The 14,534-nt window shown below is 41.6% G+C and overlaps 1 protein-coding gene across 6 annotated transcripts in view; it reads left to right on the plus strand.

The window, feature by feature from the left end:
* The window catches only part of GALNT9 (polypeptide N-acetylgalactosaminyltransferase 9), a 325,496-nt gene that overhangs the window by 282,715 nt on the left and 28,247 nt on the right, over positions 1-14,534 (plus strand). The window contains exon 1 of one of the 6 annotated variants that reach the window (XM_043529610.1): positions 12,104-12,108. The exons of the other annotated variants lie outside the window; for them this stretch is intronic. The gene's annotated coding sequence lies outside the window, so the exon portion shown is untranslated. Of the gene's footprint in view, positions 1-12,103; positions 12,109-14,534 lie in introns of those variants that run through there. 6 annotated transcript variants of the gene reach the window in all.

Below are 14,534 nucleotides of genomic sequence, written 5' to 3' on the forward strand. Positions count from 1 at the left end.
AGGCATAACTAGTAGAGATGGGTCTAAACTGCAAAATTAAGATTCAAAGTTGAGGGACTTTCCAATATGTCAAGTTTGTTCAGGTCCGTCTCTACTAGAAGGGCTTTCAAAATCCATTTCAGGAAGAAATTTGTCTTATAAATTCTCAGCCTAGGAATAATGAATTAAAAATGAAAGATTCAAACCAGTTTGGTGTGTGTTAAATGGAGTTATACCAGAGATAAATTTGGTCCAGTAAATGTAAAAGGAATACATGGTAGATATTCAAGGGCAGGATCATGAGGCAATGCTTATTCTCCCAATAAGTAGAGGTGAATAATTACAAATGTTCAGCTGGGAGGGTATTTTTGGTTCATGGGCGAGGAAAGAGGGAAATACTGCCATATGCAAAAAGCTATTGTCTAATTTTCACCAGAGAACTGGTTTCAAATTCATATGCTGGATGGAATATGGAATGCATTTAGCCTAGGGAATAAATACCACAAAATGTAAACTCTTTTGTGTGTCACAATCGATAATTTTTTCGTTTGTTTGTTTTTCACAATAGAACTAAAAAACCAGCCTGCGAGTTAAATCAGGCCTTACTCTAAGTTTCTGCAGCTGGGGATACTCTGCACTGGAGAAGTGAGATGATAAGAAACAACATGATCCTTGTCCAGCAGCCCGGCTCAGTTTAAATTTCCCTGGAGAGGCAGCAAATCAGCGAGCAAAGTAAAAAATAGACTATTCTGGGATCTGCACAAATGTGACAAACTAGTTTACAGACTTCAGATTGGAGATGCTTTAGGGAGTTCTTCACCAAAACAATGTACAGTCGTTTTTGTCCCTTACCCTGCTTTTCTTCTCTACCCCCATCCCTCACCCCATCCATCAAACAGACGGTAATTTCCTCTTTAGCTTTAGCACATTTAGCTCTTTAGCACATTAGATGCAAAAAGTGATTTCTCTCTGGCTGTCAATCATGTCAGAGCCAGATTAATAATGCTCTTTATCAATACTTTGAATAGCAGTATTTAGGCCAGTGCTAGCCCATTGGGGGCCCTAAGCAGGAATATTTTGACCCCGCTCCACCCCCCAACACATACTAATAATTATATGGGGCCCCCTTGAGCTGCTTTCGGGCCCTAAGCAATTGCTTAGTCTCCTTCTGCCTTTAGTCATCCTAAGGGCAGTGAATGTCGAGGGCATTATGGCATTTCTCATTCACTAAAATCACGCTGCCTCTGGCTTTGTCTTGTAGAGCATCATCCAAGTTGTCCAATAATCACTCCAGACATGCGCTGTCACTGGGCTAGAAATCTTGCCGGAAGATACTTCTGGTCAGGACAGAAATAATTGAAAACAGATTCTTGTGGCCTTTTGTCATGCTCCTTTTTCAGTTCCACCTGCAGCTCTGAACTCCTGGTACATGTGAGAAATAATAGGTGTGGGAGAATGGGGCCATGGGAGAGGGGGTAAATTATTCACATTGTTTCAGACCTCAAAGGTTTGATTCAGGGTTGGCTTGAAAGTTTGGGTCTGTTTTCACTTCTTTCTCACCAGCTAGCTCACCCCAGCTATGTATGGTCTCTACGTCCCCGCAGTCAACATCCAGAAGTATTGAGGGGTTGCATGTATGCACTGAAAGGGGAATGCATCCTTAATGGTGGTCTCCTCGGCTGATGTAAATGGACACAACTCTGCTGAAGTTAATGGATCAGTTGGGGAGTCTGGACCCCTATGTGGTTGAAATGACCACGTATTAGCTGAGGAAGAACAAGTTGCTTATTAAAATCATAGGCACTCACCCAGTCTAGGCAGAAAGAAAAGGAGTACTTGTGGCACCTTAGAGACTAACCAATTTATTTGAGCATAAGCTTTTGTGAGCTAAATTTATTTGAGCATAAGTTTTCATGAGCTACAGCTCACTTCATCGGATGCATCCGATGAAGTGAGCTGTAGCTCACGAAAGCTTATGCTCAAATAAATTGGTTAGTCTCTAAGGTGCCACAAGTCCTCCTTTTCTTTTTGCGAATACAAACATGGCTGCTACTCTGAAGTCTATGCAGAGTTTGTGTTGTTTTCGCTCTACCATGTGCTTGTTCCACTTGCTGAAATAATTCGGGAAGGATTATGTCTTTGCTCTTTGCTGTGATGACTTATTTCAGCCTTTTATTTTACTGCTCAAACTGATGGTTGATTAACTGTACTCCATGCAGTCAATTTTCAGAGGGTTTCCTGCCTTCCTCCCCCAGTTTGAATTCTGTTTGTGAAAGTGCAAGGAGGGGACACCATTGTAAGGCACGACTAGACCTTCTGTTCTTTTCTAGGGTTATCTGGGGGATGGGTTCACAGTGCTCTTGTGGCTGTGCAATTCGTGCCTGCTATTATCTATACTGGGCACATTAGGTATTAGGACTTCATATGTCCCTAGCTCATTTGTAATGGCACAATAGATCTTGCTATTAGTCATATCTATTGAGTGATAAGATGCACAGAATATCTGTGTTCCTTTAACTCATGCCTTGGGAAGATCCGATCAGGGGGACTCCTGCTAAAATATTAAAATGAAAACAAGATTGTATTCTGCAAGGGCAGCAGACCATGTTCTGCTCTTGCATGTCCACCATCAACATGGCTGCATGGTGCAGCCACGAAACTTGAGTTCCAGAGCTAGATCCCAACTGGTGTGAATCAGCGTAGCTCCGTTGAAGTCACCAGGTTTACAGCAGCTGAGGATCTGGCCTCAACGTTTAATACACTGCTTGTGCTACCATGTCTTCTCTCTGTTTCATTTCTTCCATCCCTCCTTCCACGATTACTGACCCACTTCATTTCAACTTCCTTCTTTTGTAGTGAGCTGGTGTAGTAGACCTGAGGAGGTTAGAATTTTGAGTTCACGTGTTAATTCCTTTGAAGCTCCTAGTATATAAAAACTCTCCCTCCCCACCCTGCATCTGGACTAGATGTTTAAGATGCAGGCAAATGAATAAACCCTTGGGTATGCTACAGGCCTAGAAGCTGACTGGGAGTTGTGCCTAATGGATGATAGCTTTATAATGTGGACTTAAGTCAACCAGGAACTCAACTGAGTGACTTTCCAGCAGCATTATTTTTATACCCTTTAGAAATATTGAATTACAGTGACTTCTAGTAACCGTGTTCAAGGGATGAATTCAAGCTGAGACTCTAGATGTTTTCATAGCCTAAAATATTAGTAATTAATCTGAGTTTGTAGCATTTCTGTATTATAGAATGCTTTTACTTTAATAGCCTTTGTTTAGATGTATTATTGTAAATACATCAGCACGCTAAAATTTGCATTGTAAAAGAGTGTTTTGGAACAAAGCAGGATCTAATGAGCATATAGGAAATCCCTTGGCTCTGCACTGGAAATGGCTCTCGCTGAATGAATCTTTAGCAGCATAAAAGCTTTTTTCTTTAAAATAAAATGAAATAAAAAACCCTCCAGGACTTAATGCAGACAATATGCAAAGATCATTTACGGCTTGTTGTGGGAAAGACAAAACAAATTATGACAACTCCACATTGGGTCCTTTGAATGGACCCTTAGTGGTCACTTCATTAGACAGCCTATTTTCGTTTTTTGAATTTTTGATTCAAGAATGACTTGACTCGAATGGAGGCATCAATATATTCCACTCTCATTTTTCCTCCCTCTGGTTTCAGCTGTAGCCAACATCAAGAAAAAAGTGGCAGGAAGCATTTTATCAGCTCTCAGACTTCTTACAGGGGTTGAATATGGAGTAAATATTGTACCTCTAACAAAATAATTAAGCCAAGAGCTAATATTATTACAGGAGAGAGTTGAAAACTCACTTATTGGAAAACTTCCTTGCCCCTTTCTCTGAGAGCTGGACAGCTGGAATAGCTATTGCAGTGAGATGATATTAGGGGTGCTAGATAGTCCTAGCCCAATGTGTTGACACTGTCTATTTGACTGCCTGTCATCCTTGTCAACCTTTAAATTGTATGTCAGCTGCCTGTTCTTTCTGAAAGGATGTAAATAGTTTATTGCCAAGACCAAAAGGGATAAGCTCTCCAAATAATATTTTGAAATCCATTTTTATAGGCCACTTTCAAGAAAGTCTAAGTAAATCAAACTGTTGATATAGAATTCAGCAGCCACGTGTCTGGCTCTGACTGACTCGAACTTGTAGCATAAGACTCTTTTCTCTCTTTTTTTTTTCTGGGTGCAAAAAAAATATATTGATGTTCAAAACAGACCAAACCAGAAGCTGGAGTCTGAATGCTTTCTAATATAGTTTAAATTCAAATAACTGGATCCGAACTAGACCTTTGATTTTGGTTCCAAGAGGGGCTGTGTCCAGGAGGAGACTGTTTTCTGGCTCCTGTGAAGGTGAAGTCCCACAGTTCACCTGAGATTTGAACCTAAAATGGGAGAAATCCCTCAAGAGAGATTTGAGCTCAAAAGCTTTTTGCACCATTAGATCCAAACCCCAAATCCAACCCTTATTTGGTCTCAAATCCCAAACCTGAGCCTAAACCCAATACACAGTCAAACATCACCACCTTGACCCAAGTGCAGTTTAAATATGATCACATTTGGTTTTAAGTCTACTTTAGGTCAATGTATAAAGTGGATTTAATCCAGCCACATGACAGGACTGAACCAAATTTGGCTGTTGTCACTGTAGCCAGCACTTCTACTGGGGAAAAGTGGGTTTCATGCAGAAAACTGAAATTCTGAAGCATTCAGATCTCACTCAGTATCTCGGGCAAGGTCATCTGCACAGACTGAACCTGGGACCAGACCTCTTGATCTAAAAGTATGAGCCCCCCTTCCTTACTGTCTGATCTGAAAGACCATTTCCATTGTTAGAGCCAGTAGCAGAGTCTTAATGGTGTAACCACTAGAGGGAGCCAAAGACCCCAAGGTTCAAGATTGGTTATCTTTTGGAAATCAAAGTCTCAGACCATCACATGCCCAATATCAGCAGATTTGCCAGATTAAGCATCTCTTTAAAAGATCTCAGAGTAGCAGCCGTGTTAGTCTGTATCCGCAAAAAGAACAGGAGTACTTGTGGCACCTTAGAGACTAACAAATTTATTTGAGCATAAGCTTCGTGAGCTACAGCTCACTTCATCGGAGCTACAGCTCACTTCACCCTTTTTTAAAAGGTCTGTTCAGCCAATGCTGGATTGCTCAATGGATGAGGAACATGCTGATATCGATTTAAATTAATGACACTGTAGACAGAAATCACAAATGTGGTAAATAAAAAGATTCTCTGTGGGTGGGTTTTTAAAAAAAAAACCTGTTTTGTTCTTTAAAGAGAGAATTTAGCAGTTATGAAAATGGGGGAATAATAATGTTAATGCTTAGACACTGCCATGCTTGGATGCATTAGGAATATCAGTGACTGATAGAGCCAATTATAGCATGGCCAGGTTTTCATAGTCTTCCTTATGCAGCTCCGGGAAGTCATCCCCAGTATTCCTTGCAGTAGCCCAGCTACTCTTGTTGTGGGCTCACAACACCTCCATCATATCCTGCTCAATCCACTGACATGTTCTCTACTGATCCAGTTCTGGGCCTCTTTTTAGCAGATGCCAATTTGTACAGGACTGTGGCAGATTGAATGGTGGTTCTGTATTGCATACAAAGCTTACGGATTGACTAGTCAGCATCATGGTTGGTTCAGCTGCAGGTTAGTAAAGATTAGACTATAACAGAACAGCTATTTCCTGAGTACTTAAATTCAGCAGGAGCTCAGCTGTTGATTTTCTGGTTTAAGCTTAATGTACGTACATCTTTATCCCTTGCTGAGACTTGAATTTAGGGGAAAATTTTCTCTAGGGTCTTTTGGGATAAGCAAGAAGAAACAACCTAAAGCAATAATCTGATTGGAAGTAGGGAGCTAGGGATGATTGACTGATCTTTAATGGCATTTCACAGACCCTATGTGAGTTTTTTTTAAGTGTCCATTTATTGCATTTTAGGAGATACAATACAATGTGCCATATGTACCAACAGATGATGTACTAGCAGATGTGTAGAAATGAATGACAGGGATTTTGTTGATTTGGAAAAAAGTTGTACTAATCGCAAAGGTAAAATGATGCTCAGAAAATGTGTTCTCAAAGAATACATTACAAGGAACAATGGCCAGCATAATTACTCACATAAATATGAGATAATTGCATTTATAGTGTGCAAGAGAAAAACTTTGGGAGTTATCAGAACCAACAACAGTTCTGAAAGAGAAAGAGACTGAAAGAGAACATCTGCAGTGAGGAAGTGACATTTGTCTCCAGGCATCAGTACAGCTCGGAGGAGGGAGCTATTAGGAACTTCCAGACCAAATTATTTAGGGCATATCTCAAATTGGGGCCCATTTTTATACATGTGTGTAGACTTCCACTCTACCTTGCTAGATTTTTCTTCTCAAATTGCCAAAAGGCCTCACCAAGGAAAAAAAAAAAGCCTTTAAGAGTTGCTGACTGTGTGCCCCACGCATGATGGGAGCTGTTTATACTCTGCCATTGCATTTTAGGGCTGGTAGCTTGTATTCATTCCCTAAGAACAGCAAGTCTTTGAAAACTGAAAACTCACCCTTGGGAGACCCATCATTTCCTCTCTATGCCCATGCCCCGATTGCGCCCATTGCTCACATTTTAGGTATCATTTGGAAGGGTCCCCTAATTGCCTTCTTGGGGTGACTGACTGGTTATTTTCCCCATCTTCCCTCTTTAACGGGACATGGTGCCACGGTGTCTGCCAGGTATCCAAAATCTTCAGAGGAAGGATTGGGCCACTGCCCCTCCTCAACACTACAGCTGCAGGACCCAGCAGGTGTATGGCCTTATGTCAGCCAGGTACTTGGAGATCTCACTGTTTGGCCCCACTATTGGACAAGGCGTCCCAGAACTGACTCACCACATAAAGGTAGAACGGGGATCTAGGAAACCTTAATCCAATAGGGGTAGGTGGTAGAGTTCCCCAGGATCAGGTTGTTCATTTGAGCCACCTGCATCCTACAGCTGCAAGGTTGGGAAGGGGCTACAGGCTTTCTCCTGATGTTTCCATGCTTCCGGCAAAGGGAGGGTCCAATTTCTATTGGAAGTGATAGATCTGCTTAATCTCTTCTGACATTCCTAACAGACTGCAGTCTGTCTTTGAATATGACTCTCAAGTTGCACCTGACCACCACTTCAACCTCCTACTTACTGCCTGCTATGTTCTGCCACAGAACAAAACAACCTCAGCAGCTCATTAGAAAGTGAACTGATCAAAGGAGGTATTCTTTATAACCAGTTACCACTACAGTAATATATGAGCTACCCTCTAAGCTACTAATAATCGCTGAACCATCTTGGTTTGGATGTTTTCTTAGTGTCTGATGTGATTGCTTTGTGCAATATTATTCTATACTCATTTCATGAAGGTTTCATGATTTTTACACACACACACACACACACCCAGCCTCTTCCAAAGTAAATCATTGCATCTGAAAGAGATGGGGTTTTCTTTATGGAAGGGATTCTAGTCCACTCGTAAAAACATCAGTTTCATTCCCAGACATATTCCGGTCAAAGATATCATGCCCTTTGTAAAATTGTGCAAAACATGAGTTTGTGGAGGTCAGATTAGTAGTTAAAGAATATGGGTCATTTTTAATATTTTATGCCTTATCTTCTCCCTCCCATAGCAGCCAGAGTATTAATTTGCCTGATTTATCTCTCCACTTGTAAAACTTAGCTTTGCAGTATGACGATTGCTGAGTGCAAGTTTCTCCGGGAATTATTTCGATTTCAGCATACTTACCTCTTCTTCTTCCTCTGAGGGTTAACAGAAGTCCTTCTCCTCCTCAATACTGTGACGTCTGAATCTTTAATTACTATGAGATCCTGCTCTAACTCTAAAAGAGTATATGAAGGACATCCCATAAAATTCCTGGTGAAGAGCCAGTGGAGAAGTTAGAAAATGTGTGACCACTTTTATTGGATGAACATTGTGATTCCACTATCTACATCACTGATTCTTTCTCAAGGACCAACACAGCAATAAATATTTTCTGGAGAAGGGTCCTAAGGGTACATTAGTTTGGTTGCAAACAGGTCCAATCCAATAGAATTCTAACAAATGCTTAAGGAAATTCTAAATATCTATGCAATGAATTCTAAGCTTCTGTAAATAAAGAAGCATTCCATCTCTTACCAGCAGTGGGTTGCTAAGGGCATAAGCTGTAACCCTTGAATCAGTCCCCATGTTAGAATCATCATTCTGTGAGAGGGTGTAAAACAAAATGCAGTTAAAGCCCTTACTTTTGTGTTCAGAACACTCAGCCTGTTGCCAAGAATTGTTTGGGGTGTGTGCAGGACAGAAACAATAGGAGCTGGGCATGTATTAAGAGTTTCAAAATACTGAATCTGCCCATCTCATCTGATCTAAATTGTATGGGTCAAATTAAGCTGCACAAATTCTCCATGCCAGAAAAACAGTGAAAAGCTGCAGGCACTCGAAATGGAAGACAACCACCTAAAATTGGCTTCCGATAAAAAGAGGCAGAGAAATGCTTCTGCATATTCTCCATGGCTAATATTTTAGAGGGAAATAACAATGGTGTGGTCCACATGTTTATAGATATACAGCTATGCAACCACTTAGAAGGTACTCTTAGAAAGGGTGCATGTGTAGTCTTTGTCAGTCAAAATACAGGTGATAATTGAAGTTGTTTTTCTAGTCCTTCTTTGGGATCATATCACATTTTCAGGCACCAGCAAGAATTGTGCCCTGTAATCTTAGCTAGAATCTCTAGATCCAGAGAAGTGTCTCTTTCCTTCTTTCAGTTGAGTATAATTTTCTGTAGGTAAATGTGATATTTTCCAGTTTAACTGTTTTGCCAAAATGGAAAGATCTTTGCCCCTTGAGTGCACTGTGTAAATAGCACAGGATATTTCAAGAGGCATTTTTTAAACCATAATTATGGTGGGTATTAGAGACAATCATAAAAGTGTGATCCGTGACCTTAAATGAGCTCATATGATTAATCTGATCACATAATATATTTTATTATAAAAGCTTCCTGACTACAAATAGCTTCATATATGAACAAATGAAAGGCAAGAGGGCCCTTTTCTAAGTTACCTAATTAAATACGGAATGCTGAAGACAGGACTGACAACACAGGGAGGAAAAAAATCTATTAAGATCAACCAGTTTTAGGGCAACTGCAATTAAATAATTGCCACAGTATGTTATAATCCCAATGACAAAAGTAGAGATATACCATAATGCACTAAATTGCATAATATTAGCTGTCTCTCTCTCTCTTTTTTAAGTCTAATTCTCTGAGTAGGTTCAAAGAAAAAAAGAAATATTTAACGTCAAGTTAACATTATGGAATCCTCTAATACCAGCAAACAATGTTAGTCCTTGGTAGAAAGGCTACTAAGATGATCAGGGGAATAGAGATCCTAATTTATGAGAGGAGATTAAAAGAATTTGGCTTGTTCAGTTTAGCAACACCAAATCGGAGAGGGGATGTGATTGCTCTCTCTAAACACATCAGAAGGGTGAACACCAAGGAGGGAAAAGAGCTTTTTAAGCTAAAGGACAATGTTAGCAGAAGGACAAATGGGTATAAATTCTAAGATGGAGCTTGACAAGTCAATGAACAGGATTATATGGTGGGGTTGCCTGTGATAGCTGAGGACCAGACTCGATGACCCAAACGGTCCTTTCCAGTCCTATGGTCCTAGAAAGTAACTGGCAAACCAAGAAATATAATCCTATTGTAAACATCAATGTTAATGCCTGTTAAAAATGTTTCTAGTATGACCAAGAACTGGGCTACATCCATAAAGAACTGGGGAACAGCTTAAATCAGTACTGTTCTGTGTTTGGCTGGCAATAGGAGACAGTGCTGGCGTGTTTTTTCACTTTCCTTGGGAGAATGCTCATTGTGTTAGTCTTTCACATCCCATGTCATGCGAGAGTCAGAGATGAGTCATATGGTTCTTCTGCATTTTTTGACCCTGAAAATTTCTTCTTCTCTTGAAAACAATGAAACTTTGCCTTGCCTGGTTAGGAATATTCCTGTGGCTTTTGTTTCAGTGTCATACGGTTTGCTGTGTGCTTGGGTTTTTATTTTAGACAAAATTTTAAAGGGAGTTGGAAAAGACCCAAATAGATCTGATGGGAATGTAAGTGTTACTTGTGGGTGCGTCTACACTGCAGTCATAGGGTGTGATTGCAGCTTGTGTAGACAGACCTAAGTTAGTTTTAACCTGGCTATCTTGGGTACCAGAGCAATGAATCCATGGCATCCTGGTGTTCAGCGTAGGCTGGCAGCCTGGTTCCAGGTGGAGTTCTATAGTCCATGAGCCTCTGGTAACAAGTCAGCTAGATTAAATTAGCTCAGGCATATCCACATGACCTGTAATTGCACCCCATGATTGCCTGGCTTCCTAGCCTTCAGGTGTTGCCAGCTTCTTCCAGGCAGAGCTCATGATGACTTTCATACCAGGGACCCCAAAATTAATCATTCTGAGAGGGCCTCCTGATCTCCATGAGCCCAAAGACTAACGGTAGTCCCACTCTATCCTTGTTCCATCTCGGCTTTAAAGGAAGTGTCAGGTCCCACGATGCTCCAGAGGAATTGGTGCAAGGGTTTGGAGGCATTTGTTGTTTCTGGGGACTAGAGGAGCAGTTGCAAGTGACCTGCTTCAGTGGAGGACCAGAGAGGGAGAGAGAATGGGAACAGGTGTTCAGACATGACTGTAATGGGGGCCATATAAGATAGATTGATGCCACCGGCACCTCTAGCAGTAGTTGGTGGCCTCCTTGAATGAGTTGCAGGGGCTGCAGCCCAGAGGATGTCCACTGCTGACAAACTCCAAGAAAGTATAGACTAGAGTGCAGGCTCGTATTTTCCAAGTCATCTTAATCATTACGAAGAGATTCCACCACCTGTAGAGCCTGAATAAGGTTAGTTGGAAACATTACAGTCTTCCAGAGCAATACTAACTTGATTTTCAGCTTCCTCCACTTGTTTGCAAGGCTGGGCCAATTTATTTTCTGCTGTTTTGTGCTGCTGATGGTTAAATAGGTTCCTTCTGGTACCCAGCGTGGGATGTATTTTTTTTTTCCTTTCTGTTGCCTTCCTGAATTTCTTTTGAAATCGCTTTGATAAATTGAATTCAAAACATCACAGGTAGAAAACATTAGATCTCCGAGAGGCTTTACTTTGAAAATGTAAGTAAAACTCGGATCACTGGCTTTTAAGAATTCCCATGCTGGGATATCATAAAATGTGTGATGTCTGAGCAGTACTAAAAACTCCACTATCTGATCTGTTGGTTTCATGTGCCATGTAGAAAAGTGAAAGTCTGGCATTCAGTGAAAGGCTCCCTACATTATTCTCTGTGGTATGCATTGTTTAGGTGGAGTTCAGAACCATTTGAATTAAATATCAAGGAGTCCAATTCTAGCAGGTTATGGCTTAAATGCCTAGTTTTCAGAGGTGCTGATCATCCACCTTTGTGAAGTGCTGACTCAGATGGAAATACCTATAGAAGTGCAAAGTATTATTAAAACAACAAGGAGTCCGGTGGCACCTTAAAGACTAATAGATTTATTTTAACCTTTAGTCTTTAAGGTGTCACGGACTCCTTGTTGTTTTTGTGGATACAGACTAACACAGCTACCCTCTGGTGCAAAGTATTATTGTCATCATCAATAGGATGAGACTGAGAAGAAGGAACCTGCTGCGGGGTGTGCAATGCAAAGCTGGCTTCCTCCAGTCTCTTACCTACTGCATGAAAGAAATAGTGACTGGGACAATCATTATCCCTTTTAAAAAGGGATCCCCTCCAGTGTGCTGGATCTCCTGGCACAGGAGAAGCTGCTAGCAGTGAGCCTGGAAGGGTTCTTGATTGTACTATCTCAAGCAGGCACACCTCATGGCAGAATGTAGACTTGAATAGTTGAAATGAATGGGAAACGGCAAGTCTCGGATGATCTTATATGTGGCCTGTTTCAGTTTGTCTGAGTCTCCCTGGGAGATAAAGAGCCTTCTTTCACTAGGGGAGGGGTTGGGAGGAAATAAGGAAAAAACCTTCACAAGGTGTGTGGGCAGGAGGGTAATGCATGGAAATAGCCTGGTGCTGAGGGGCTGAAGTCACAACGAGGTGAATCCATGGGCCTATGAAACTGGTGTGCAGTCCACCAGTAAAACATCTAGGTCAGTATCCTGAAAGGGACAGAGTAGAATGTCTATTCCTGTCCAGGCACTGCTAGCATCACTGCTTGCTGACATGACTGCTTGGGGTTTTCTATACTAATATCACCCTTTTTCTTTAGGATGGAGCTTTATATAATAAGGCACAGTACAAAGCAGCCGTGGAGGTTAAGGCAAATTATGGCTAACGACATCAGGATTTACAAAAAGTACCAAGGAATCTTTAATATCTACAAAGATCAGATAGAAAATCAAATCTGTTCTTCAGGGCTCAGGTGAAATTCCCAGGCTCACCGGGAGAGGAATTCAGCGAATAGGAAGACGGTTGAAAAGTTAAATTAGTGTTTGTTAAACTAGTCTTGAAGCAGGTTGGAAATTATTATGCATAAAAGGCCTGACCTTGTTTCATGCCGAAGTCTCTTTGGCATCCACAGTATGATGCCGAGGTTAATTAGTCCCAGTACAATATACTGATATTTGACACTCGTGTAAATCAGGCATAATTGTATAAATGCAACTGAATGTGGCCCACACTCTGAGGTTCCCGTACAACAGTGTCCCAAATGCCTATAGGGTGCTTTCTTTAGTACCATGACCGTTGCTAGCAGCAGAATCAGCAGTACCAGCATGTAATTAAATCCTCTGTGTCTTTAAAGGGATCCCCCACTTGGGTCTAGGCGAGAAGTGCTTGGAGAAACCTTAAACTTTCAGCCTGATGGGTTGGGCGAAACAAAAACGGTTGGAGCTTTGTTTTAATAAATTTGTGCCTCAGCTTCCAATAAATGTGTGTGCTTCTGGAGTGGCAATGTAAATCCTCAGTGAAGGGTGATTACTTGGAAGCAAATCCATCACAAAATTGAACACCTGCTCTAATGCCAAGCATTCTGGATACTTCTTCCTCTGCGGTTGCCTTGAGTGAAAGGTTTTATTAATGGAGGGGTTTGCTTTTTATTTTAGGTTTCTTCCCGAACAGTGACATACCTGAGCTGCAGAACTTCAAAGCAGGATACAGATTTCTACTTTTTATTATTATAGTCTTTCTTTCTAGACTGGGTTTTCATACTGCCAACTATATCCCTGGCTGTGCAGTTACAATTCGTATGAACGTGTCAGAGTCCTGGCCAGGGCAGCCAGGACCGAGGGTCAGAGCAGGGTCAAACATGAGGCCAAGAATAATGGAGAAGTTCATGGTCAAGTTCCAGGCTGGGGACAATACTAAGGATCAGCATCTGAGTCAGGTTTCAGGATCTGGGTCAGGAGGCGAGGTCCAAATTAAACCACGGCCAAAACCGAGTTCAAGAGCAGAAAGCAGGAATGGTCGTGGCAGGAGACCTACATTGTTGCCTGGACATGTCCTCAGATGCCCCTTGGGTTTATATAGAGTAGGGAGCCAATGAGGCTTCTGCCTGTTAGACCCCTTGAAGTGGGACTTCCTGTGGTCTGTGTCCATAGTGCGACGGGGTAGTGGAAGATGAGCTGGTTACAGCAGCGTGGAGGTGTTTGCTGCCTAGCAGCTCTGCAAATCTGGGTTTGAGACCTGCTGGGCCTTGCAGAAAGTCAGTAGAAGCTGCAGACACACATCCAAGGGCAGACTGACTTTTCTTCTTCTGCCATAACCACACCTGCCAAACTGACAACTCCTGTATAGCTGTGTTGACCGTACAAAACCATGTCATGAGAGCACTTGTTGGAGCGTGGGTATAGGAATAATCTCCAACCCCAGTTGCTTTTGAAATGCAGGTGAACTCCTTCCCTCAGTTCTTTTAAACACACACTCAAGAGTGGTCATAAAGCATTTGGATTCCACTCTAATTTTCTGAGGTAAAACAAATCATTTCACGCACTACTCAATGGACAAATGTTTTCAGAAAGTGGGTCTCCAAGGGCTGAATGGCTGACGACAACATAGGACTCATTTCAATTTAAAGAGAATTAGGTCTCTGTAGAGCAATCCTGTAATTTTGTAAAAGTTACTTCAAAATTGGGACCACCCTGGTGGCAAATTATTCAGTTGCTTTCTAAATCCTGGGATGTTTCTGAACATTAACAGTCACCCAGAGGGGCATGGCAGTATTGGAAATAGCTCTGAGCTGCAGTGTTTGAGAGCATCTAGACATTGTCCTCTTTCTACGTGGCAACAGGATTTACTACATAGGAATTGGCTTCTATTAGTGAGTACAAAAGCTGTAAGCCGGTGTTTGACTGACACACCAGCTTCCAATGGGACACTTGAGTGAGCTGGACAATTAATTGTCACATTCCCAATGAGCTAGTTTTGAAATAAAACACGCTTATTTATTATGGGCCACCGAGTACGTGGTGGGGTGC

The sequence above is a fragment of the Chelonia mydas genome, chromosome 15 (assembly GCF_015237465.2).
Source record: "Chelonia mydas isolate rCheMyd1 chromosome 15, rCheMyd1.pri.v2, whole genome shotgun sequence".
In the NCBI taxonomy this organism is placed as follows: Eukaryota; Metazoa; Chordata; order Testudines; family Cheloniidae; genus Chelonia; species Chelonia mydas.